This window comes from Petaurus breviceps, unplaced genomic scaffold (assembly GCF_028583685.1).
Source record: "Petaurus breviceps papuanus isolate PSGF00001 unplaced genomic scaffold, PetGlider_PUasm1.0 90881, whole genome shotgun sequence".
Taxonomy (NCBI): Eukaryota; Metazoa; Chordata; class Mammalia; order Diprotodontia; family Petauridae; genus Petaurus; species Petaurus breviceps.
In genome coordinates this window covers 12155953-12182123 of record NW_027187369.1, presented here as the reverse complement: position 1 = coordinate 12182123, position 26171 = coordinate 12155953, and the positions used below count along the sequence as shown (strand labels likewise).

The 26171-nt window shown below is 42.3% G+C and overlaps 2 protein-coding genes across 2 annotated transcripts in view; one reads left to right on the top strand and one right to left on the bottom strand.

The window, feature by feature from the left end:
• The window catches only part of VGLL1 (vestigial like family member 1), a 286608-nt gene that overhangs the window by 204219 nt on the left and 56218 nt on the right, over nt 1–26171 (bottom strand). The gene's annotated exons all lie outside the window — the stretch shown is intronic.
• Nucleotides 8480–26171, top strand: part of MAP7D3 (MAP7 domain containing 3) — a 198879-nt gene continuing 181187 nt past the window's right edge. Inside the window, exon 1 of the mRNA XM_069074129.1 lies at nt 8480–8489. The gene's annotated coding sequence lies outside the window, so the exon portion shown is untranslated. The remainder of the gene's footprint in view (nt 8490–26171) is intronic.

The following is a 26171-nucleotide window of genomic DNA, read 5'->3' as shown; positions in this document are numbered from 1 at the left end:
GGAAGGAAGGAAGGAAGGAAGGAAGGAAGGAAGGAAGGAAGGAAGGACTCTCCTGGAGAGGAGGGATTCAGCTCTTTGGCCCTAGAGGAGAGAACTAGGAACAATGAGGAAAAGTTGTAGAAAGGTCAATTCCAGTTCCTTGCAAAATAATAAATAAAAAATTGCTCATTAATAGATTAATTTGAATAATTAATGCAGCAGCCCAATTGTGAAGACCAACCCCTACCCCCAGGTGTGAGAGCCTTCTAGGAGAAAGAGGTGTGTACAGAGCAGAGATATCCCATTGCAAAGATACTTAGGCCCAATAAAACAGGGTTTCAGGACTCCCCTGGGGCAATGAAGAACCTAGTCTTACTCTTGGGGCCTGTCTTGAAATCTGCAATGTAGCATCTAAAATTGGGGTCTGGCCTTGCTGAACTGAGTCATTTAGGGCAGGTGTGAATTGAGACTGTTTGCTGGGCCCAGAAAGGAACTCTTGGGTAGGAGGGCATTGGAGATCATCCTGTTACACTGGCATAACCATCATTCAATCCCCTTCCTCCTCTTGTTGTGACCACAAGGCCTGGGCCTCATCTTCCGGCTAAGGCACCCTGCACCTTTAGAGCCCCCTGATATAGCCCTGTCAAGCAAGCATTGATTTTTAAGCCCCTGCCATGCATGGGTGATGGGGTCAAAAGACAAAAACCAAACAGTCCCTACCCTCAGCTGTTTTGTATTTTTCCATATTGACCAACATGTTTATGGAATGTAAGAGTTAAGTCAGTATTTCAGTCTATTTTAAAATCTGCTGATGTTTCTACCTTTAGCTGAAGACTTTCAATGGTTTTGCCTTAAATGTCTTTTAACATACAGGCCATGACAGGCCAAGAACATACTAAAATCATTTACTTTGGCCAGTCTGTTCCTATACACTTGTTCTGAAGGTAAAATTACATAGAGGAAAGAGATGCAAAGAGGGTTAGAAAGCCTTTTACTGCTTAAATATGAACCACCATGCTTATTACCTTCTCTTCCAAAGAGAAAAAAAAGGTTGCCTTTTTCAGAGTACTGTTTATCTATTATTATGTCTGGACTACAAGTTAAGATTTGCCTTACAAATCTAAAATCCATCATTGTCCCCACTGATTCACTTCCCAAAAGGTTAAAATAACAACTTCCTCTGAGAGGAGGAGAAAAATTTCAGTTTGCAGAGAGGTGGCCAGCTGAGAAAGCTCCTTCACTTTCCTATGCTGCATCAGCTCTCAAAAATAGGGGCAAATACAAAGTAAGTAGAAGATAATGGAGAGTGGGGGTGAAAGAAGGGGAAGGCATCAGCAAGTGAGGTAGCCAAGGAAAGCCCCTTGTAGAAGGTGGTGCTTGAGCTGTGCCTTTAAGAAAACTAGAGATTCTAAAAGGTAGAAGTAAGGAGGAATATGCTCCAGGCATGGGGGATCAAGCCAGTAAAAAGATACACATATGAAAGATGGAGTACAATATGTCTTTGAGGTAACTGTGATCCAGGGGCCTGCTGAAGCCAGATGTACCTTGAAAGCTGATTGTTAAATTTTCAGTGTAAGCTGATTGTTAAATTTTCCATATAAGCATTTACACCTTGGGAATTGGCAAATGGTACAGATCAGGCCTTGATTTCTTGTTTTATTAGTTGTCTAGACTTAAGAAACTTATAGAGAAAATGTTAATAATGGAGTTTCAACTTAAAGGCATTTTGTGTGTACATTTTTTCCTAGAAAGCTAGTTGTAAAACATTCATCAGCATACCCCTACTGTTGTCCCAACATATCCTATCTTCCTTCATCTTCATTCTCTTGGCCCCCTAAGTATCTCATGTTAAGCACATTCCCTTGTGTGAGGTAAAGTGTACCCATAATAAAGGCCTTTTGCTTTCAGCATCTTTGGCCTGGTTTGTCTCTTCTGTGCAAATCTCTAAGTCCCCCACTGGCAGCTGCAACAGTAGTGTGGGCCAGGATCCTTACAACTTTGACCAAGAGCTGAATAAATCATAGGAACCCCTGCTAAAGAAGACAAAGTGGTATGTGGTGGTGGTGGTGGTGGGGGTGTGGGTGGTGTGGTGGGTGTGGGGGGTGGTGGTGGTGGTGTGTGTGTGTGTGTATAAAATATAGCAGCTGTAAATGTCACAGCCATCATTTTCAGGCCTCTCTGTTCCAAATACTAAAAAATAAAGGAAGGTTATAGTTAACTTTAAATTTTAAAGTTTAAAATTTAAAATTTAAATTAAAAATACCTCAGTTGCTGATGCCTTCCCCTTCTTTCACCCCCACTCTCCATTATCTTCTACTTACTTTGTATTTGCCCCTATTTTTGAGAGCTGATGCAGCATAGGAAAGTGAAGGAGCTTTCTCAGCTGGCCACCTCTCTGCAAACTGAAATTTTTCTCCTCCTCTCAGAGGAAGTTGTTATTTTAACCTTTTGGGAAGTGAATCAGTGGGGATAATGATGGATTTTAGATTTGTAAGGCAAATCTTAACTTGCAGTCCAGACATAATAATAGATAAACAGTACTCTGAAAAAAGCAACCTTTTTTTCTCTTTGGAAGAGAAGGTAATAAGCATGGTGGTTCATATTTAAGCAGTAAAAGGCTTTCTAACCCTCTTTTCATCTCTTTCCTCTATGTAAAAAAAAACTTTAAATTTAACTTTAAATAAATAACATTAAATATTTTGGGGGCAGCCAGGTAGCACAGTGAGTAAGACCACCGGCTCCAGTGTCAGGATGACCTGGAGATCAAATCCCAGGCTCAGACACTTAGCACCCACCCAGAAACACCTGGCCGTGTAACCTTGAGCAAGTTACTTAACCCTGATTGCTTAAAAAAAAACATTAAATATTTTTAGTAATCAAAATAAAATAAGCATTTTTATATAACTTCTAGGACAAACTAGTAAGTACTGAGTTGAAGCAGTTAGATAGCTCAGTGGATAGATCACTGGGCTTGGAGTCTGGAAGTTGTTCAGTCATTTTATCAATTGTGTCTGACTCTCTGTGGCCCCATCTGGGGTTTTCTTGGCAAAGATCCTGGAGTGGTTTTGCCATTTCCTTCTCCTGCTCATTTTATAGATGAGGAAACAGGGTTAAGGGACTTGCCCAGAGTCATACAACTCATAAGTGCCTGAGGCCAGATTTGAACTCAGGAAGAGGAGTTTTTTGCCTTCAAGTCTGGCACTCTATCCACTGTGTCACACAGATTTGAGTTCGAATTTGTCCTCAGACACTTACTAAGCTGTAAGTCACATGGCAAGTCACTTAACCTCTTTTTGCCTTAATCCACTGGAGGAGGAAATGGAAAACATCTCCAGTATCTTTGCCAGGAAAACCACGTGGACAGCATGCTCCACGGGGTCCAAAGACTCAGACACCACAGAATGACAAGCGCACTAGTTCTAATTATTTGACTCATTGTATAAACCTAAGCCCCTTGCTGTTGACTTTCTGCCTCTTATGCTGCTGTCCCTCCTCCTCAATCTGCCGTTCACACCACTACCAGAATCATTTTCCTTGTACATAGACCTGATCATGGCACTAATTTTTTTTTGAGACTGGGTTTCCCTCTGTCACCCGGGCTGAAAGTGCAGCAATCACTCACGAGCCGAACCACTCTGTTGTGTGGCATAGGAGCTTTGGTCTATTCAGTTTCTGACTTGGGCCTATTTTTTTTTTTTGCTTTTTGGAGGGCAATTGGAGTTAAGTGATTTGCCCAAGGTCACACGGCTAGAACTTGGGCCTATTGACCTCTCCTTAGGCAGCCTGGTGATCCTCTACTTCCATAGACTTGCCATCATGGTACCAGACACCTAATTAGCTTTTAGCCCTACTGTAACTCAGATCTCCTGAGCTCAAGCAATCCACTAGCATCAGTCCCACAATTTCTGGGACCAAAGACGTGAGCCATCATCCCTGATTTCATGTCACTCATTTGAAATGCTTCCTCCTCCATGTCCCTTCCACCTCATAACCCCTACCACCATCAGTAACAACAGTCTTTCCCCTCTGATCTCACATAATACTTTGTTTCACACCTCTATGACGGCAATAATAATATTAACTAATATTTACATAGAGATTTAAGGTTTGCAAAGTACTTTATATATGTTATCTCATTTGATTCTTAGAGTAACCCTGGGATTGAAGTGCTATTATTATCCTCATTTTACAGGTAATGGAACTGAGGCACAGAATAGAGGAAAAAGCTATTTGCTCAAGATGGTTGTTGTCCTTTGTTCCTGTGTTGGGGTCAAGTGTCTGACTGGCTGATGAGGCCAGTGCAAGTTCAGAAGACTCTACCATAGGTGAGACACACAGTCTACATGAACATTTGGAGTAGATACGTCTCTAAATTTATGCATTTTGCATTTCTTTTGAACTATTGCAATTCTGCTTTGCTCTTAGAGCACACTGCCTTCTTTGATGCAGGCATGCCATGCTGAGTGGTCCTGTGCCAATGTCTCCCCTGTCTCACAATTGATTCCAAAGTTCTTCAGAGAGATTTTAAGCTTGTATCACTGCTTCTGACCTCCATGTAAGTGTTTGCCTTGTGTGAGTTCTCCATAAAATAGTCTTTTAGACAAATGTACTTTTGGAATTTGAACAATGTGGCCAGGTCATCGGAGTTGCACTCTCTGCAGTAGAGTTGGAACACTTGCAGTTCAGCTTGAGAAAGGACCTCAGGGTCTGGTACCTTATCCTGTCAGGTGACCGTCAGAATCTTCCTAAGATAAATCCAGTGAAAGTGATTCAGTTTCCTGGCATGGTGCTGGTACACTGTCCTGGTTTCACAGATATACAACAATGAGGTCAGCACAATGCTCTGTAGACCTGTAGTTTGGTAGGCAACCAAACACCTCTTCTCTCCCACACTTTCCTTTGGGGCTTCCCAAACACTGAACTAGCTCTGGCAATAAGTATGGCAACCTCATAATCTATGTGGACATCCCTGGAAAGTATACTCCCCAGGTAAGTGAACTTATCCCACAGTATTCAAAATTTCTCCATTTGCTATAACTGATGGTTACATATGGCTGATAACCTGGTGCTGGCTGGTGGAGAATCTCTGTTTTCCTGGTGTTAATTGTTGGGCCAAAATTAGCATAAGCAGCCGATAATTGATCCATACTCTGTTGCCTCTCAGCTATAGAGCCTGCATTGAGTGCACAATCATCTGCAAACAAAAAGTCATGCACCAACTCTCCCTCCACTTTAGTCTTGGCTTGTAGCTTTTTCAAGGTCACATAAGTAGTAAGTGGAAGAGCCAGGATTTGACCCAAGGTGCTCTGATGACAAATTCAGCACACCTTCCCCCTATACCACACTAAATCCCAACAGAGCTTAGATTCTACTAGTATCTAGATGAGACTGTGAGGAGCATAAGGATAGGGACTGTCTTATCTAAATTTTGTATTTCCTCTAGCATCCAACACAGTCCTCTACACACAGTAGGTGCTTAATAAGTATTTGTTGACTAACACTTGACAATATTTTATGATAAGACTATGGAAGAAAAAAAATCCCCAGGGCTGTTATTCAGCTAGGTGCTTATGTCAGTCAGTCAGCAAGCATTTAGTAAGCACTTACTATGTGCCAGACACTGTGCTAGGCATTGGGAAATAACTGACAGATGGAGGGACTAAAGGTCATGGTGAAGGTGACCAGAGCTAGGAATTGTCAGGTGGAAGGAAAGTCAGAATGATAAAAGATTATGATCAGATGAAAGCATTACAGTGTTCATGACTGTGAAAGTGGGACACGTGATGGTGACATCAAAGGTATGGCCATACTTCTGCATAGTGGAGGTGAGTGGAGGAAGAGGTCATGGAAATTGAGGAGGTGAGAAACTGGAAAAGTTAGGGTAGTGGAGGCAACATTCAGATAGCCATTGAAGTCTCCTAGTCTGAGGGCAGAAGTTGGTGTGCAGAAAAAGACTGTGAACTAAACACTGACCTCAGTGAGGAAGGAGGGAGAATGTCCTCAAGGTCAATGCTATTAGCATGGCCAGATAATTTGCGAATACCTTAGAAGTATCACTGTGCTGTATAGAGTGAAAAGATGTATCTAGTTTATAAATGCTTTGAAAAGCTCTTCATATTGGGGTGACTAGGTGGCACAATGAATAGAGCACCGACTCTGTAGTCAGGAGGACCCGAGTTCAAATCTGGCCTCAGACACAACACTTACTAGCTGTGTGACCTTGGGCAAATCACTTAACCCCAATTGCCCCACCTTTTCCCCTCAAGAAAAAAGAAAAGCTCTTTATATTTGCTAAAAAACTTTTATTATGATACCATCATCTTCAAGACATTAAAATAAGGTTTGAAAACTGGAAGGGGCATAGGGAAAACTGAAGCTCAGAGAAGGGAAGCCTTAGGTGACACAGCTAGTTAATGGTAGCTACAAATATAAGATAATGGGGAGAAGGGAAAGGAGGAGACATCAGTAGCTGAGGGGATCAAGAAAGGTCTCACAGGGGCGGCTGGGTAGCAAAATGAATAGAGCACTGGATCTGGAGTCAGGAGGACCTGAGTTCAAATCTGGCCTCAGATACTTAACACAAAAAAACTAGCCATGTGACCTTGGGCAAGTCACTTAACCCCAGCTGCCCTCAAAAAAGCAAAAAAAAAAAAGGTCTCATGTCGCAAGTGATGCTTGAGCTATGCCTTTAAGAAAACTAGGGATTCTAAGAGGTGGAGGGAAGGTGTGAATATGTTCCAGGCATGGGGGGATAAAACCAGTGAAAAGACAGACATATGAAAGATGGAGTGTAACGTATCTTTGAGATAACTGTGATCCAGGGGTATGCTGAAACCAGCTGCACCTTGAAAGCTGATTATTAAATTTTCAGTGTAAGCTGATTGTTAAATTTTCAGTGTAAGCATTTACACCTTGGGAACTGGCAAATGCTACAGATCTAGCCATGATTTCTTGTTTTGTTGGTTGTCTGAGCTTAAGAAACTTATTAAGAAAATGTTAATAATGCACATTAAACATTAATGCAGTTAATGGTAGAGCCATACCCCAAGGGACAGTAGGAGTAGAGGTGGAGGTGAGGGTGAGATATCCAGTCTTGCCCTGTATGCAAGAACTGCTGTTCATCTGGTATAATGCTACTCAAACAGTCATTTAACAACTATTTATTAAGTCCCTGTCATGTGAAGAGAACATTGTTCTGGGTGCCAAGGAAGATACAACATTTCATTCAGGCATGGTATTTGCCCTTTTAGAGCTCCGTCTCTAGTAGGCTAACTGAATGCTAACTATATTCCTAGTGCAGGTTGACTTTGACACAAGGCCTTGGCCTTAATGACCAGGGATTCCTGCAAGGTGGCTGCCCCCTAGGGTTCACTTTATAAAATGGAATTTCCAAAGTCATTTCACAGCCACTTTCTTCACAAGACTATTTTCCCCAAATTGCCAGAATGGTAGTAGGCGCAACTTTTCTTGATAGGGATTCTATTCCTGTGTCTCAAAGGAAGCATGTTCCAAGTAGTCACAATGGGCATCTCCTTTAATAACATTAACCTGGGTAGAAAAGGTATAAAGCTTAATACCACAGGCCCAATGAAGAAATAGACTTCCTTCCTCTAAGTAGAAAGGTAGTGCACTATGGGTACAGGATGCTACATACACTCTCAGACATGCTTAACTGATTTTCTTTGCTACAAGATAGAGTTCTGTAGAGGTGCTGTTGTCCAAAAAAAGCAAAAAACATTAACAAAACATCAAAAGAAAGAAAAGTTATTGATATGTATCTAACCAGAAAAATGAGAAGCAATCTTTTAAAAGGCATACTCACTCTGCTTTGGCTCATTCTTCCTTTTTCTTGAAACTTATTTCGGCATCAAAGGTGAAAAGAGATTATTAAAAAGATACTAAATACACCCAAAGATAAAAACAGAAACAGTGTCACAAAGGGTCAGACCAGGAGTCCATCCAGTCTGGTGTTTTGGCACTATTGATAGGAGTACCAAAGGACATGAGAAACTAAGAACTAAGGAGCTGTCCTTCATAGCCTCAAAAAGTTCAGAGTGTGTCCCAAATATGTCTCCCTTACCCTTAATGATCTACTCAGGGAGAACTCAGACGAAGAGACAAGTTGATGGATCAGTGAAGGGAAATGGACCCCAGCCTTAAAGACACAATATTTTGTTTTCCTCATGGATTCTCTGTACCCTGGCAGAGACTCAGGACTCCCAGCTGATCACGAAGGAAGAATTCCCCTTTCTTTTTGAGTGGTCTCTACTAATTAAATCCCCAAATCCTTCCCTTGTCCCTGATACCCAAAATGTCCACTTTATCTTGAATATTAACATTCTGAATTGAGCACAGTCATTTCCTAGCTTTGTATGCTGAATCTCAGAGGTTGTGCCAATTCAGTGCTTTTGTCCCTTGGAACAATTGGAACAACAGGGAATTGACACATCAAGAGGCACAGAGAGCCATGGGTAGTCCAAAAAAGCCTTCCTAAAGAAAGGTACATGGGGGCGGCCAGGTAGCACAGTGAGTAAGAGTACCGGCTCCAGTGTCGGGATGACCTGGATCAAATCCGGGCTCAGACACTTAGCACCCACCCAGAAATAACTGGTCGTGTAACCTTGAGCAAGTTACTTAACCCCAATTGCTTAGGGGCGGCCAGGTAGCACAGTGAGTAAGAGCACCGGCTCCAGTGTCGGGATGACCTGGATCAAATCCGGGCTCAGACACTTAGCACCCACCCAGAAATAACTGGCCGTGTAACCTTGAGCAAGTTACTTAACCCCAATTGCTTTAAAAAAAAACAAGAAAGAAAGAAAAGTACATGGTAGAGTTAACTTCACCTTGTCTCTAGGTTCTTAGCCATTTTTTGTGTCTTGGCCCCCTTCAGTAATGTGCTGGAGTCTATGGACTCCATTTCTATGGACTCCATTTCTTAGAATCATGTTTTAAATAAAATACATAGGAGGTAACATGTCCTCACCTTGAGGAGCTGACTGTGTTGGGGGAACATCATGGTAACAACTCTGTACCTACAGGATACACTCAGTGTAAGTGAGGGGTTAGCTCAAGGAAGGCACTAACCACTGACGGGGAGTGGGGAGGGCTGAAAAATGCCTGCAGAAGGGGGAATTTGAGCTGAGTCTCAAAGGAAGCCAAGAGGCAGAGGTGAGGAGTGAGAGCATTTCAGGCCTGGAGAACAGGCAATAGGAACAAACTGAGTGGAAGGATGGAACATCATGTGCAAGGAATAGCAAGACCCACAGGAATTGTAACTCAGAGGGGAGTAAAAGGTAGGAAGGGATTAATAGGGGGCTTTCAAACCCAGACATGTGTTTCTTCTGTGCAGGTCCCATGCGCATAGGTCATCATTGCAAATACACTATGGCCATTCCTTCATGCCCTTTGGGCACCCAACCATTTCAATTCAGTCCTTTGTGGAACTGTGCTGGTAGAGACCTTAGTAATTAGCCCCAGTTTTCCATATTTTTTCCTTATTGACACCATAGTAATAATATAGGATAAAAAAGCTCACTTTAAAGGCTGACCAAATGCAATGGCACCTTTAGAATATGAGATCTGTGCCTCTCCTACTATCCCTGCCACTCTCCCCATACACACATACATACCTGACTTTCATTTTTACCGTTAGATTTATAAGAGCGAACTCACTGTCTTGAAAAATATGGTTCAACTGTAAAAGACAAAATAAAATACCTTTTCACAACTCTACAGCCAATTGTTTAAAGTTGGGGGGGGTGCACTGAAATCACTAGGACAGAACAATTTCCAGGCAGTATTTGTGTTCTGTAAAGGCAACATGATACAATGGATTCTACAATGGACTTGGCTACACAAGAGCCTGGATTTAAATGCCTCCTTTGACACTGGTGACAGCTAAGTGGCACTGCAGTGGATAGAGCACCAGGCCCACAGTCAAGAAGACTCATCTTCCTGAGTTCAAATCTGGCCTCAAACATTTACTAGCTGTGTGACCCTGGGCAAGTCACTTCACCCTATTTTCCTCAGATTCCTCATCTGTAAAGTGAGCTGGAAAAGGAAATAGCGAATTGTAATAGTAATTGAATTTAAAGATCCCCCTGTATTGGCTTGGTTTTTGGTTTGATTGTGTTAAAACCCAGAGCGTGTGAATCCCACTTGTGGGATGGACTTGTTGATGTGAAAAGAGAGGGCTGAACTGGGAGGAGCTGGTGAAGTAAATTTAGAGAGACACAAGAAAAGAGAGAGGCAGAAGAACTTTTTGGAAGCAGCATCTTGGAGGCAGAGAGAGACAGAAAGGATTGCTGAGGGCCAGTTTGAATTGCCCAGGACTTTTGAGAGCTACCACCCAGAGTTGCCAAGGACTGAGGAGACATGGCTGTTATGCTGGTACTTTGTCTGTTTTGATGTTGTTTTGCCAGATTTGTCCACTGGTGAAGGACAGTGCTGTTGTTGCAGAGGTTCTGGAACCTTGCTGTTGGTTCAGAAGCCCTGAAGAAGGATTTTCTTGTTGTATGTTTACAGAAATCCTGGGAGAGGGCTTTGCTAATGTTTTCAGGGGTCCTAGGACTGTTCTGCAGACAGAGAATGAATTAATGAAGACACTGGCAATGTATCTTGTGGCCTTGCTAAGCTTTGTCTCCCCAGGAACAAAGATTGCTGAGAACTTGCCTCAGGTAAGGATGAAGAAAAGACCTCCATTTGGGTATTAAATGCTGTGCTTAAGCTTGTTGTAACTCTGGGGTAGATTCAATTGTGATCCAAGGGTGGGGAACTTTTGACCTTTTTGTGTTCTGTGATTGAACAAATGAATGTACTTTACTTATTATTGGAAACTAATCTCCATTTGAGAAGAGGGGCTTTGTGATGGACTAAATGAAGGTACAGCCTAGGGGTAGAGTAGTATTTAGAAGAGGGACTTTGTGATTGATTAAATGAATGTAATGTCCAGGGGTGGAGTAGTACTTGATTAAATCACATTTGGGGGTAGTACTTGGAGATTATTGAATCACACTTGGTAAATGCTGTATTTTGAATGATGTTAAATTTTGATTCTATCTGTTCTTAATTTGTCACTGAATATAATGGATAGCACCTATGCTGGTATTTTGAACCTTGGGAAGTTGCCTTTGCTTGGCATTGCATTACACAAACCACTCCAGTATCTCTGTCATGAAAACCCCAAAGAGGGTCATGAAGAGTCAGAAACAACTGAACAACAACAACATTGATACTTACTTGTTGTGTGATCTTGGGCAAGTCATTAACCTCTCTAAACCTCTGGCAACTCTCTAAGATTCTTCTACTAAGTTGTAGATGGGTTTCAATATGAGTAAGTAGAGGAGGTTCCCACCCTGACGAGATCACAGATCATTGCTGCTATATTAGCTATCCCAACATTTTCATGGACTCTTATCAGATTTTTCTATTTGCCTTTAAGGAGCTATGTCAAAGCTAGAAGAGACCTTTGAAGTAACCTAGTCCAATTTCATCATTGCAAGTGGGGAAACTGAGGTCCAGAGGAAGGACAGTCACTTGCACAAGGTCATACGTGACATAGGGAGTGGTAGAACCAGGATTGACTGGGACCTGGGTCTCTTGACTCCCACTATGTCACACTGTAATCATATTTCATTGGCTTCAAAATAATGCACCCAAACCATGCAATTCAAAGGGATGCCTCTATGACACACAAACAGCACACATACAATTCAAAAGGTGGCCCATCCCATGATGGAGAGAAATATGTGCATCCAGAGAAAGAACTAGAAAGAACTAAGTTTATATCTAGGTGGAAGCAAAATACCTGATCTTTTTCCTTCTCTTATTTGGTTTTATGTCCTCTTTACCATTTTTCATTCCAGCTGGTACAATCCGTCCTTATAACCTGACTAATGTATAATGTGAAAGTATTTACAGATCCTATACTTGACTATAAGCCACCATGGGGGGCAGGGAAGGGAGGGGGACAAAATGTGAAACTCAAGGAATTGTGGAATTGAATCCTGTAAACTAAAAGGAAACAAACAAATTAATTTAAAAAAAAGATTATAAAAAGAGGCGGCCCATCCTTCCCTGTCAAAACAAAAGATAAATTTAGCTAACACTCAATGAATTCATAGACTTAGAGGTGAAAAGAACCTTCAAGTCATTTAATCCAAGCTTCTCATTTTACAGATGAGGAAACTGAGACCCAGAGAGGTCCAGGGACTTGCCCAAGGTAACATATCTAGTATGTAACAGAGCCAGGTTTGGAAGAAAGGTCCTGTGCCTCTAAATCCAGGGCTCTTTCTGATGGACCATGGTTAGGACAGTGTTTGGGGAAAGGGTTCAAAAAGCAGCTGCAGTACCTTATCCCATGCAGAGGCTTTGCACATTTGCTCTCTACCCAGTACTGTTCATTTGAGAAGAGAGAAATGCCTGCCTCATTTATGAGAGATTACCAAGGCCCAGTGTATGGTGCTTTTGAAGTGGATGGACCTAATAGAAAAAAAAGTCAAAATCCAACATGAGATGTGAAAAATCATGCTGTCCAGATCATATTCCCTCAAACTATTTCACTGTTCTCTTCAGTCATCCATACTTAGAAATTGTCTTTTACCCAGTTTTTGACAAACGGATTGCTGAGGGGAACCATTGACTCATTATCAGACACTGAGAAGCTCATTTTGATGTTGTAGAAGGAAAGTGAAATGAGAAACAAAGAGAATGATTGCATTTTGTACAATTAGTTTAGGATAATGATTTTACTGGGAACCTGATCTCTCAAGGGTTCAATTTGAGATTCTGTGATTTTACATAAGAAATGTTCTCTGACCTACCTTGATTTTCAGTTTGCTTCCTTTGAGTCACTTGACCCTAAGGGCAATCACTAAAGCCCACAGCATTGATTAATTAACCTAGATCAAGTGGGAAGTTAAAGCACTTATTTGGGTTTGGCTTCAATGATCTGGGAAGTTCCCATAGCCCCCCTTTCTTTACTTCAGCTGTGGGGATCAGATGCACAAATTTGGAGTTGATGGGGCAGGGGAGAACCAGCAAAACTTAGAAAGCTACTTTATCTGACTATCAACTTTTAACCAATTTTCAGCCCATTACACAGTGGCTGTTCATCTGAAAAGCCCATCTACTTGCTTTTTGGCATCATGGGAAGAGTACTAGATTTAGAATCAAAGGAGCTGCATTCAAACCCTCCCTCCGCTACTGTGTGACCTTGGACAAATCATTTAACTTTTCTGGGTTTCACTTTTGTTATTGATAAAAATGATGGAAGGGATGGATGGATCTCCAAGATCCTCTCCCTGATGCTCCTATGGACTCTGCTATTTCTCAACTTGAACATGTTTAAAGGTGCCAGAGGCAGCCAATCCAGGATGAGGGTGGCTGAACTGTCCTGTGATTGGAAGCCCATGATGGTGCCAATCATTTGCATGTCCTCTCAAAATGCCTCTCAGTGTTCAGATGGCCATCACATAAGGGATGTAGGGAGGCAAAGAGGCTACCTCATCAGATGGAAAAGTTTCCCTGCTTCTATGTAGTGCTAGATGCCAATTCTCCCTCTTTCCCACTTCTCAGATGTTTTGTAATCTCCAGATCTGTAAAGACTGGAAGAATAAAGGTAGCATATGGAGCTGGCTCCTAATGCAAGAAGAGAATTAACAGAGTAGAAAGACCTGGGTTCTATAGGGGGACAAGAGAGGGTGGTCCCCATAGTCAAAAAGTACATTGCTTTCTTCCTTGTTTTCTACACCATTGAGATAGGTGGGACCTTGGAGATCTAGTCCAAACCCCCTCATTTCACAGATAAGGAAACTGAGATTCAAGGTCTCATAGTAGATGACACAGGACAGAAAAGAACCCGGGTCTTCTGACTTTATATTCATTGTTCTTTCCATTAGTTGCCAAGATTCTCCTCTCAGGACACATGACCAATCATTCACAAATCCCAGGTTGGAGGGGACTGGACAGCAGCAGGTGAACTTGCCATTCCTATGGATAGAAAGGACACAGTGGAACCCAGCAGCAGGGTCTCAGATGAGGCCCCAGTGGATAAGGAAGAGGAAAAATAGGGATTCAAGGTCAGTCTGGAAGGTGTCTCAAACATGGGTATAGAGGATGATGGAACTACATCAGCAAAAATTGTAGCAGTTGTATCAAGAGGTAAGGTATCAGTAGGTGCTGTGAGAGCCATGGTAGAAGTAGGTACCACCCAAGAGGATGATGGGTTTGCTGACCGGGAGGCTGTCATCACAGAAGCTCTGGTTATGGTGCCAACACTATTTTGTCTTGCTGTGGCATGTGCAGTAACAGAGGGTAAGAAAGCAACCAGTGTGGAAAGGAGAAGAGTGGAAATGAGTATGGTGCTAGGTGTACTTACAGGAAGAGTTGAAACATTAGTTAAGGAGCCTGTTGGTGTGATGTCAGAAGTCATTGTTGAAGGCTGGAAATCCTTGGTGCTGGAGGAATAAAGCGTTTGAGGTGCAGTAGAATGAACTCCAGTATCACCAGCTGTGTGGTTAGTTGGTACTGTTGACATCTTCAAGGTCACAAAGGATGTGAGTGGCCATCCAGTCACAGCTAGACTTATAGGCAGGGTCATTGTGGTTGTAAGTGGAATAGAAAGCCCCAAGGTGAATGTGATCCTGGGTTCCAGACCTGAAGTGGTGGCCATAGAATCTACAGAACCAGAACCAGTCTGAGTAAGTATAGCTCCAATATCTGTACCCTTAGTTGATGATGTCTTCAAGGTCTCAAGGGATGTGAATGGCCATCCAGTCTTAGCTAGACTTGTAGGCATGGTCTTTCTGGATGTAAGTGGTATGGAGAATCCCAAAGTAGATGTGATTTCTTTTTCGAGACCTGAAGGGGTTGCCTTGGAAACCCCTGCAGTAGAGATGCAGTCAGTCTGTGTAGGTGTGAATCTTGGGGGTACCCAGGAGAGGAGTCTACAGTTGAGGATTTGCCTGGGGTCGACACAGTTGCCATCGTGGCTTGAGGTGGTGTTTCAGAGTCTACAGATGGTAATGTAGTGCGAAAGGTTGTGAGGTTGTAACTAGACATGAATGTTGTTGCCAGAGCTGTTTTCTCTGCAACTTGAGATATAGGGCTAGTTGTGACTAATAAGGATGCAGTGGGCATCAGTAGTATAGATGAAATGGAGGTTCTGGCTGATTTTGAACTTCTAGTTTCATCTGTAGTCATGGTGGTATTTCTTTTGGGGGCCATCATGGATCCTGTGTCAGTAGGCAGTGAAGTGGTGACCAGTCCCGTTTGCCCAGGCTCCAATGTTTTCCTGGAAGTGTGGACTGATGCAGAAAGGTGGATTGCTTCAGAGGTAGCAAGATTGGTGGTTGGAATAGTTGAAGATGATGGCATCTTCTGAGTTGCTTTCCAAGGAGTCTTTGGGTCAGCAGTTTCATGAGTTACTAGGAAGTTGAATGTAGTCACAACAGTGGTGACAACTGAAGGAACCATTGTCTCCCTCAGAGTAGCAGTAGCCTCAACTGGCATGGCTGCCATGAAGGTCATAGTTGCATTGGGCCCAGTTGAAGGTTCTGTGGATAATATGAAGGACGACTGGATGGTTGCTGCAGAAGACTCAGTCACCATAGCACTGGCAGTAATGGGGACTGCTGAAGTGGAGAAGCCAGTCCTGTTCCCAGGCAGTGAAGCCAGGGATGTGTTCTGAAAAGCTGGGGCCATAGAGGAGGTGCTCCCAGCTGGTGTGGTGATGATGGTCCCAGCACTAAAAGGTGTGGCTGAAAGCTGAGAGACAGGAGTACTTGTTCCTTCAACTGGTGCATTTCCAGGAGTAACTAAAAAATTGGAAAAGGCATGTTACTTCTGATCTACCTTTGGGGAGCAGAAATTATTCTTTCAGCAGAAATCATCCCTTTCCTTCCCCTTATTTTGGAGAACAAAGATCACAAACAAAATCAAATCACTTATTGGCTAAACATAGGATTTTATGTCTGATCTTGAAGGTGACAGAGAGCCATTGGAGTTTATTGAGTGGGGGAGTGACATGGTTAGACCTGAGCTTTAGAAAGATCAGAGATACTTGTGGAGACCACCAAACAGGCTATTTCAATAGTAGAGGCATGAAGTGATGAGTCACCAGTCTCATGCTCTCCTCCAGAGCCATTTGCGTCCAGTGGCCAGAATACAGAAAAGGACGATGGGAGATGGCCTCAGATCTCAAAGTCTTGAAGACACTTGCAAAGGAGGAAAAAATAGCAGCAGAGAGGACACAGAGAAAGCAATTGACTTAAAACATATTTTGATAATTAGATTTCAATATAATTGCTTTAATTCTATGTGTTTTATTTGAGACATTTAAAAACATTATTCTGACAAATGTCAGGCTTCACTCCGCTGCAAAAAGGGGTTTAGGATTAGCCAAAAGGTTAAGAACGTATTTCCAGAATATTAAGTCCCAATGACTAAACCTGGTTGTGTCTGGACATTGCAACCCAAATTACGGCAGTTTTAGTGGCACTTAACCTCTTGAAAAATAATTTTGTGTTACTTTGCATTCTGTGTACATGTCAGATTGAGTGCCCAGAGTAATAGCTCCTTGAGGGCCAAAACTCGCTCATGTTTTGTCTGGCTGCTGATAGTAAATAGAAGATGGGCTCCTTGACTCAGGCCAATGAGAACTTAATATTTGTTCAATTGAATTCAATTAATGGTCCACTTAAATAAATGGTACTTCTGCTCTTGCCCCTATTTAAAAATCAGATCAAGAGACACTGTAAAAGGACATAAGTCTACCTACTACATGATTTTGTAATGAGAAAACAGCTTTTTAAAGGTTAAGTGATTTGTCCAAGGTCTGCAAATGTGATAAACATGTTCACTGCCATTATCTGTCTTTAGAGATCAATACTACTCAGAAGATTCAATGCAACCATGATTAAGAAGACCTGACTTTTTAAGGAGGTCAAATGGGCCCAAATGAACCTGGGGCCCCAGCCAGCACTAGCTAAGCTGCCTTGTCTGTGCCAACTGGCGACTCCTGTAGGGTAACACTATTATACCACTGTACTGTAGAGAACAGAGTGCCCCCACACTATCCAGACAATGCCTGTTGGTAGTTTGTGTCTCTGTGCAGCAAGCAGCTAGGTGGTACAATGGATAAAACCCTCTGCCTAAAATTAGGAAGACTGAGTCCAAAACTCTGTGACCCTGGATAAGTCACTTAACTTCAGTGTCTCAACTATAAAATGAGCATAACAATAGCACCTAAATTCCCAGGGTTGTTGGGAGGATCAAATGAGACAATAATTTATAAAAAATGCTTAGATAATGTAGCAATATAGTACTATATAAATGCTGCTGCTACTACTACTATTATGATTCTGTATCTCAATAGCTAAATAGGGACAGTATGGACTCAATATAGAATATAGTCTCTGAGGCAAGGACCACTGAGAAGAATCGACTTTGTAAGCAATGCAAATGGTTCTGGACTAGACTATTTTCTATTAAATCAAGCCAATATTATTAAGGTTCCCTCCCCGCACTGGGGCTCCCTCTATGTGTAATTTACGTCCAAGCCCCCTTTCCCCCCTCCCAGTTTTCATGCTTTAATGACTGAGCTTTTCTCCACTACCAAGAACCACATTTCTAATTTAGCACTGGTGGGAGTCAAGATACATATATAACAGATTGAAGCCTAAATTGCCACCAGTCTTTCATCAGTAAAAGGAGAACAGGTCCAGTGGCAGGCATCGTTAGGGCTTGTACCCCACATGAGACCAATCAGAGCTGTTACTGTCCTCTCCCCTGCCCCACATCCAGCCTCCCTAGGATGGAGGTGGGGGGAGGAAGGAGGAGGGGGGAGGAAGGGGGAAAGGGTGGGCGGGCCTGCTGGGCGGCACAGATGTTTTAATGAACTGTCTCATGGTTATAAGAAGGTCGCAAGGCTGAAGATTTTCAGGGATGATATTGGTAGAAGGAATTTAATTAACTGTCAACTGCCTCGAACAGAAACATGACACAGGATGAAATTATGCCCAAGTTTTAGGAATTGGTAAAGTTGAGTTTTCAAAAGTTAGGATAAAGTAGCAGGACAATGTGGTTTAAGGACTTATTAGGACTTTGTGAATTACAGGCAGGGAAAGAGCGAGGAAGTTTTCATACTGAATGACCTGAGACTCCAGTCAAAAACCCTATCAGGGGAGATGCCAATTTGTACATTAGTAGACTCTGCAAGGACAACTAATACACAGAAGTATATGAAAGATGTTGTTTTCACAATCTGGACTGGATACAGGATCAGTGCTACTCCCCTGTACTCAGAAGCAGACATAATGGGTTTGATTAGACTGGGCGAAGTTTGTTCAGACAGGGATTGCATGCATTCAGTTTGACAAAAGATCAGAAACAAGAACAGGGTGAAATGGGAATGAGCCAGGCTAGCTTTGGGCAATGGCTGCTTGGCTGGGAGGCCGTGGGGAGCGGCCCCAGCACCTGGAGATGCATCTATCTCTGTTTCCATAGCAACAAGAATCACTCAACCAGTGCTTTCTGAACACATCCCCCCTCATCAGGAGCTTCTGCTGAATTCGGCTTTGGTCCTTAAGGGGTAAGGGCATCAAAAACATATCTTTCACCCTTCCCCCACTCTATATCTATTTACCAGTTTCAAACCCCAGGTTTCTTTCAATCTTGCAGCAATCCTAAGCAGAATTAAAATGCAGTGCTGCTTTCTCAGCTGTATCACTCATCACCTATGCAATTTGGAGAGGCCAGCTTATCCTTATGGGTTATACAAATCAGGACTAGGCTGTCTGGTGCAAATGTCCCAGGATGCATCTTCTAGCTTGGTCCATCTTCATCTACATAACTGTATTACCTTGGATAAGATGCTGATGAGATTAAAATCCTCTTGCAGAAAGCCTCTTTGGGGCCAAATGTGGAGTCATTCATGATTTCAGTACCATCATGTGCAAAAGCAAAGGTTTCATTTTAGGCAGCTGAATGGAACAATGCATAGAAGTGTACTGATTGGACTTTGAGTCAGGAAAAGCTGAGTTTAAATCCTACTTCAAGCATTAGCTGTGTGGCCCTGAGTAAACAATTTAAAAGACCCTCTGTACCTCAGTTTCCCCATCTGTAAAGATAATAATGAATCACAGATATAAAAAATCACTTTGTAAAACCTTGAAGTGTGATTTCTTTTTACCAAACCAGGAAACCTCCACGACCAATGGCAAGTCTCACGGCCTGCCTACAGTAGTTGACAGGGGAAGGGACAAGGGAAGTGTTCCTTCAAAACCAACAAGACTCACAAATCTTACTCTGTAATAGAGCTCTGTTGAACTCTGGAACTGGAGTCAGGAAGCCTCAGACACTAGCTATGTGACTCTGGGCAAGTCACCTATCCCCAAGGGTTTGCCTCAGTCTCCTCATTTATAAGATGGGCATAGCACCTACCTCCCAGCTTTGTTGTGAGGGTCAAATGAGATAATATTGTAAAGTACTTGGCCAAGTCCCAGCACATGTAAGTGTATATAATGTCAGCTGTTTATTATTTTTGCTCGCTACCACTGTTTGGTAGGGAATAATCAGAGTGAGTCCAATTGAAGCATTTGCTCATGTAAAACTCATTCTGCACCAATTTTATGTGTTTGTGTCTTACTGCAAATGAGAAGTGAAAAGATTTTTTATACTCTTGGATTCAACTAATATGTTCAAATGTTAGAGATTCCCCCAATGTTAGACCAGTTTTAAGGTTCCTAAGTTAATTTTCTTTGAAATACATGAAACAGACATCTGCATAGACTGAATTAAGTAACCAGCCCCTCTGGATCAGGGGTAAAAAATGAAGCATGCTTTAACTCATAAGACAAAAATTTGTTTCATTTGGCATTTTCACAAACCGGAAAAACAATTTTTTCTTTTTAGTTGTTTAAAGATGTTAGACTGACAGAGTGAGTTTTTTCTCAATAGCTTTAACATTTAAAATGATTGATGCCTTGAAGGCTGACAGCAAATTGCTTTCCAAAGTAGGTCTCATTGCCACTTAATCTTCAGGGTTTTTTAAAGTGGTCTTAAGAGTAAGCAGCATGCCTGCCTCAACTTTTAATACCACTGGAGAAAATGAGAGTAATTGTACACTGAGCCACAGCCAAGTTGTGGAAATGAAAGTATGGAGATTTTTCAAAAGTCCAAATCTGAATAGGAAATGGACCCAGGAGTCTCATAGAACCTCCAAAAGGATTGTAGCTTTAAATTGAATTTCCAAGACATCAGGAATATGTGTTGGTTGATCCTTTGACATCCTGAAACTTTTGTTGAAATGGCATATAATAACCTTCAGGACTTTTCAAATCTATGCTGCCCTTTTGGCCTCAGGATCATATCTCTTGGCTCCAAGCCTGGCTGTCCCTGCAAGGGGAAATGGGCCCTTCTCAGTTTAGTTGTTCTGAACACCAGGCAGTCCAGCTAACCCCTGATTTGAGCACAGCAAGTTCCTTGGAACAGATACTGAGAAGTGCTTCTCTAGGGAGATTTGTAAACTGAAAGAAATCACTACATCTCTAAACTACCCAGGGACGTACGTGTATTTGCCCTGAACACCAAGATTTCTTAGTAGGACTCTAGCAAGAGTTCTTGGATGATAAATGAACATCACACTGTCATTGTGCACGTCTTGACATTTACCGTTTCTGAGCTGAAGTTCATAAGCCCGGAACTAACAGTCCTCAGAGATTTATTCAGTTTATGAGTCTTCTTGTCTTGTCTGAGACTCCAAACTATGGCATTATATGTGTGTACTACAAGCGGCCTGGTCTGACTCCAGTGAGCTTTGCTGCTGGGACCTCAGGGTCCCCAAGCAGTTTCAGAAATAAATCATTAGAATGCTCATGGGTCTTCCTGAGGTAGGACTTCTGGTCCCTACCAAAACTAACTTAATTTTCTTGAACATCTGCCTCTCACAATCTTAACTCTGAAACCAGCACTGGAAGTGTTGCTGTCCAATTAGCTGTCTATCCAGCAGGAGCCGGAAACATGAAACTTTCCTGTGGTTATCTGTGATCCGCAGCTACTGTGGCAACAGGCCACATCAGACACAGGCCTCTCTCCCTCCACTTGGCCACAGCTCCAAGTCCGTGTGTCTTTCTCACACTCACTACATGGGAGTACAGTCCTTTCTTTCCCTTTACCTCTTCTTTTCTTGTCCCACCAGCTTCCAATTTGGTTTATACTTTGCACACTGGAAAGACTCCTAGCCATCAGAGCCTGGGCTGGGGTTGAGGAAGGACAGTGCACAGTGGAACATAGATAGTTTTGGGGGAATATAGTCCAGAGACCAAGTAACCCAATAAGCAAGAATCTCCCTGCCCCTCCCAAGCATTTGGAGACTCTGGTGGTCCTGTGACTGGGCTATAGCTCCAGAAGAGTGAACCAGGCCTTTTTTAAGAATCTCCAGGGCCATATTCAGATCCCAGCTCTCATCCCACCAAATGAGTCTCAGTGATATGGATTGACATGAGGTCATATTTGCCTCTCTTTTAGAATCTCAAGTTCTAGGTATGCATATCTGTGAGGTCATGATGAGATCTTTTAGAATTTGTGATAGAAGAGAAGCCTAAGAAGTAATAATGAGAACTGCTAACATTTAGATAGCACCTACTATGCACCAGGCTCTGTGCTAAGCACTTTATAATTATTATCCCATTTGATCCTCACAACAACCCCAGGAGGTAGGTGCTTTATTATTATATCCCCATTTTATAATTTTTATATTATAATATTATAATTTTATAAAAATAAAATTTTTATATTCTAACATTATTTTATAAAAATAATAAAATTATTTTGTAATTTTATATTATAATTATAATTTTATAATTATATCCCCATTTTACAGATGAGGAAACTGAGGCAAAGAGAAGTTAAGTGACCTGTCTCAGGTCACATAGCTAGTAAGTATCTGCAGCTGGAAAACTCAGATCTTCCTGCCTGCAGGCCTGATACTCAATCCAATGCACCAATTAGCAAACCCTACATTGTTAGGAGAAGAGGTTTCAAAGGCTTCAGAAAAAAGGATGGGTAGGATCCCATGGTCTCCAGAGCACATCTAAATTTCATGGAGAAGATGTAAATTCTCTTTGTCCTGGAAAATGTGATTAAGCAGGCCATGTTTAAGAATATGATAGGATTGATGTAATGGACCAGCATGCCATCATTATGGCAAATCCTGAGCTGGCACCTAAGTGACACATGGGTGACTGACTTGGAATAGCCTGTCTACTCAGCAGATGACACAAAAACTGAGAATATGCCAGGTAACAGTGTCAGGATCCAGAGATCTCAGTAGGCTAGAACTTTGAACCAAGTCATAACTTTAAGAGCCAGATCAGACAGAAACAGGCCTAGAGAGGGGTGAAGTAATTGGCCAAGGTCACATAACTAGTAAAGAAATGGCTTGGGGCAGCTAGGTGATGCTGCAGTGAATGGAGCACTGGCCCTGGAGTCAGGAGGACCTGAGATCAAATCCAGTGTCAGACACTTGACACTTATTAGCCGTGTGACCTTGGGCAAGTCACTTAAACCCATTTGCCTCGTATCCCCCCTCTAAAAAAAAGAAACCATTTATCATTTTCCAGTTTGAGTTTGTACTGGGTTGGATTTGTTTTGGCCCCCCAGTACCCCACTCATCCCTTTTGAGTTTCATGTTTGCCCTACATAGAGGGAAAAATGGTTTTCTACAGGTGATGAAATTTACCTCTCTCCTTTTAGTAGAGAGGTGGGGGACCCCGGGTACTGAATGTTGCACACAGTGCGGACAGTTCCTTGTATTGTTTTATTTAACTGGTTTTCGGAGTGAGTGTTCAGGTTTTTTTTGGGGGGGATATCCAGAAATTACTAATCTGGAAACATTTTTTCAACTTCTGAATCAAAGTATTCAAACTAGCCTGAATATATTGTTTTTTTTCTTATTTTGCCTAGAATAGCTATGCCCTGCGAGCTGACCCCCCAAGTTAATACAAAACCACTTGTGTGCTAGTTAGAACTGCATACATGTATCCTAACTTTTCTTCTGTAGCTGGTTTTCAGCCAGCAATGCAAGCAGGGTTTGTGTCATTTGCATGGATGACCGTTGGTGCTTCCAGTTTCTGAAGTGGGGATAAGCCATGCTAATTCAAAAGGGTAAGGGGGAGTGCGGAGAGGGTTCTATGCCATTTGCTCCTAAGCTCCAGACAAAATTCTGCCTGGTAATTATTGGACCCCATGAAGCTAAGCTATGGCCTCTGAATATGGATGAGGGCGTCTGTTAGAGATGTACCTGCCAACAGAATATTAAGCAGAGCATTTGTTAAGGTGTCTAAGGAAGGTTGTGATTTGGCGCTATCACCTCATATTAAAATTGGGTTTCGCCACCTGCAGATCTCATTTGTTGTTTTCCATCGATCATGACCTCTGTAAATTATAATTCTAAATCCATTTATTAAAGCAGAGTGCGAAAATAGTGACTAAAACCAACCAATCAGATATTGCCAGGGGGACAGTATGAGGAGAAGGAATTTTCAAAATGGGGACCGAACTCCTCTGCCAGACAAGTAATAAAACTTGACTCATGCATGAGCAGACTACAGCAACCACAGCAAGTGACATAGGGCAATCAGAGTTGTGCAACCATCTCTGAGACCAGGGTACAATGGTGCCCAGCGGCAGGGAAAAGCAAGGGGAACCATTTTCAGTAGACTAGAGGGAAGCTTGATTTTCCCACTTTTCCCATCACAGAGATGTGAACTATTTACATTTGAACTATTAAGGGGAAGGAAAATTGACTCCTTCAGAGTTAAATATTTTTTTGATTGGCTTTGTCCATCTGCCAGGGAGGTGCTGCTTATTAGCAAAAAAAAAAAAAAGGAAAATGATCATAAATGTGTGTGTGAGGGAGAGAGAGAGAGAAAGGGGGGAGGGAAGGAGAGAGGGAGGGAAGAGAGAGGAAGAGAGAGAGAGAAAGAGAGAGAGAGGATGAACATCAAAAGAGAGGGAGAGAGAGGAAGGAATTAGGAGAGGGATGTCAGTCCCAGCAGAAGAGCTAGGGACTAAAATCCAGTTTTCTGCCTTTTAGTCTATGCCCCCCGCCCGCCCTTCTCTGGAAAAAGAAAAGACTGGCAGATGAATAAGATATAGTATCTTTCCCATAATCCCCCTCTTGGGGGGCAGAGGTTTTATTGCTAAAGCAGGGGTAGGTGAATCAGGCAGAGATACTGCTCCTGCTAGAGTGAGCCCAGGTGGCTGTGGCAGCTGGTAGCAGAATTTCCCCAGGCAGTAGGCAGACTTTCAAGGGAGTTCCCTTTAGCACAAGGAAGCCTCTAAAGGTTTGTTAATAAGGCATCTTCAATCTCTCCTTCACCACTGGTTCCTTGCCATCTGCCTACAAATGTGCTCAGGTCTCCCTAATCCTAAAAACACCCTTCCCTTGGCTCTCCCAGCCCAGCTAATATACCCAAACACTTTTCTTTATTTATAGATCTTGTCACGTCAATTCCTTTGCTCAAAAATCTTCAATGACTCCCTATTCCCTAGCTGATACGCCATCCTCCTCTGGATCTGCTCTTATCTATTTACTTTTCCGTCTCTTTCACTAACTCCTTTTCCCTTTGATGATTAATGTAGATATTCCTCAAGAGTCCTGTCCTTGGCCATCTCTTCCTCTCTCTATACTCCCTCCCTTGGCAATCTCATTCATTTCTATTACTTCAGCTGCCACCTCTATGCAGTTGACTCTTACATTTCTATTTCCAGCCCTGATCTCTCTTTTGTACTCCAGACCCACATCTCCTACTTATCTCTACCTGATTGTTCTAGTAGTACCTGAAATTCACAATGCCAAAGTCCAAATTCCTTATCTTTCCTCTTAAACCTACTCTTCATTTTGATTTCACTGTTCCGTCTGCAGCACTTCCAGTTACATTGTCTCCCGTGCCCATGATTGGGATTGACTCTTCTCTTTCCTTCAGTAGACCCTGCAATAGACCAACCAGTTGGACAGACCAGCCTCCTCTTCCTTCATACCAATGCCAGAATGTTTGTGTTTAATGTATGTGTTCCTTTGATTAGTCAACCATATTTGCTAAGTGTCAGGCACTGTGCAAAGCACTGAGGTTACAAAGAAAAGGGAAGTACATGATTCCTGCCCTCAAGGAACTCCTATTCTAATGAGGGAGATGACAGGCAAATAACTATAAACATACAAGATATATTCAGCATAAATGGGAGATAGTCTCAGGATGGTGAGATTTGAGCTGAGTCTTGAAGGAAGCCAGGAAAACTAAGAGACATAGGTGAAGAAGGGCATTCCAGTAATGGGGGGTAGCCAATGCAAAGACATGGAGTCAAGAGATATATGGTTGTCATGCGTGAGGAAAAGCAAAGAGGTCAGGGTCACTGCATTATAGCATACGTGGAAGGGAGTCAAGTATAAGGCTACTGAAAGGTTGTGAAGGATTTTGAATGCTAAACAGAGGATTATGTGTTGTTGTTTTTTTAAAGCAATCAGGGTTAAGTAACTTGCTCAAGGTTACACAGCCAGTTATTTCTGGGTGTGGTGCTGAGTATATGAGCCCAGATTTGATCCCCAGGTCATCCCGACACTGGGGCCGGTGCTCTCACTCACTGTGCTACCTGGCCGCCCCTATTATATGTTTTTTATGTATAGATCTGGCAATTTAGATAATTTTATTTCTTTACTCAAAAAATCTTCAATAACTTCCTGTTGCCTTAGAAATAAATTTTTAAGTTCCTCTATTTGACCCTCCATAATTTCACACCATCCTACTTTTCTGTTCTTATCTTACTTTCTCTTTGTTCCAGTCCAAATTCTAAATCTATGATCCTATGCCTTCCTCAAACACCTTATACCGCATGGCATTTCTTCCCTATACTTTGAAGCCCCTCCCTCCCCATCCTACCTGTGAGATAGATAGAGTAGTATATTTGTGTTATTATCCCCATCTTAGACCCAAAGAAACAGATTCAGAGAGGGAAAGTAACTTGTCTAAGCTAGAGTTAAATGATTTGAGGCCTAATCATTCTAGTAATGGAACCATTCCCACACTTTTGACTTTCTGATGCCTCTTACTGAATGTGACTCTTCATCCTTTGGAGAAATGCCAGATCTGTGTGTGTGTGTGTGTGTGTGTGTGTGTGTGTGTGTGTGTGTGTGT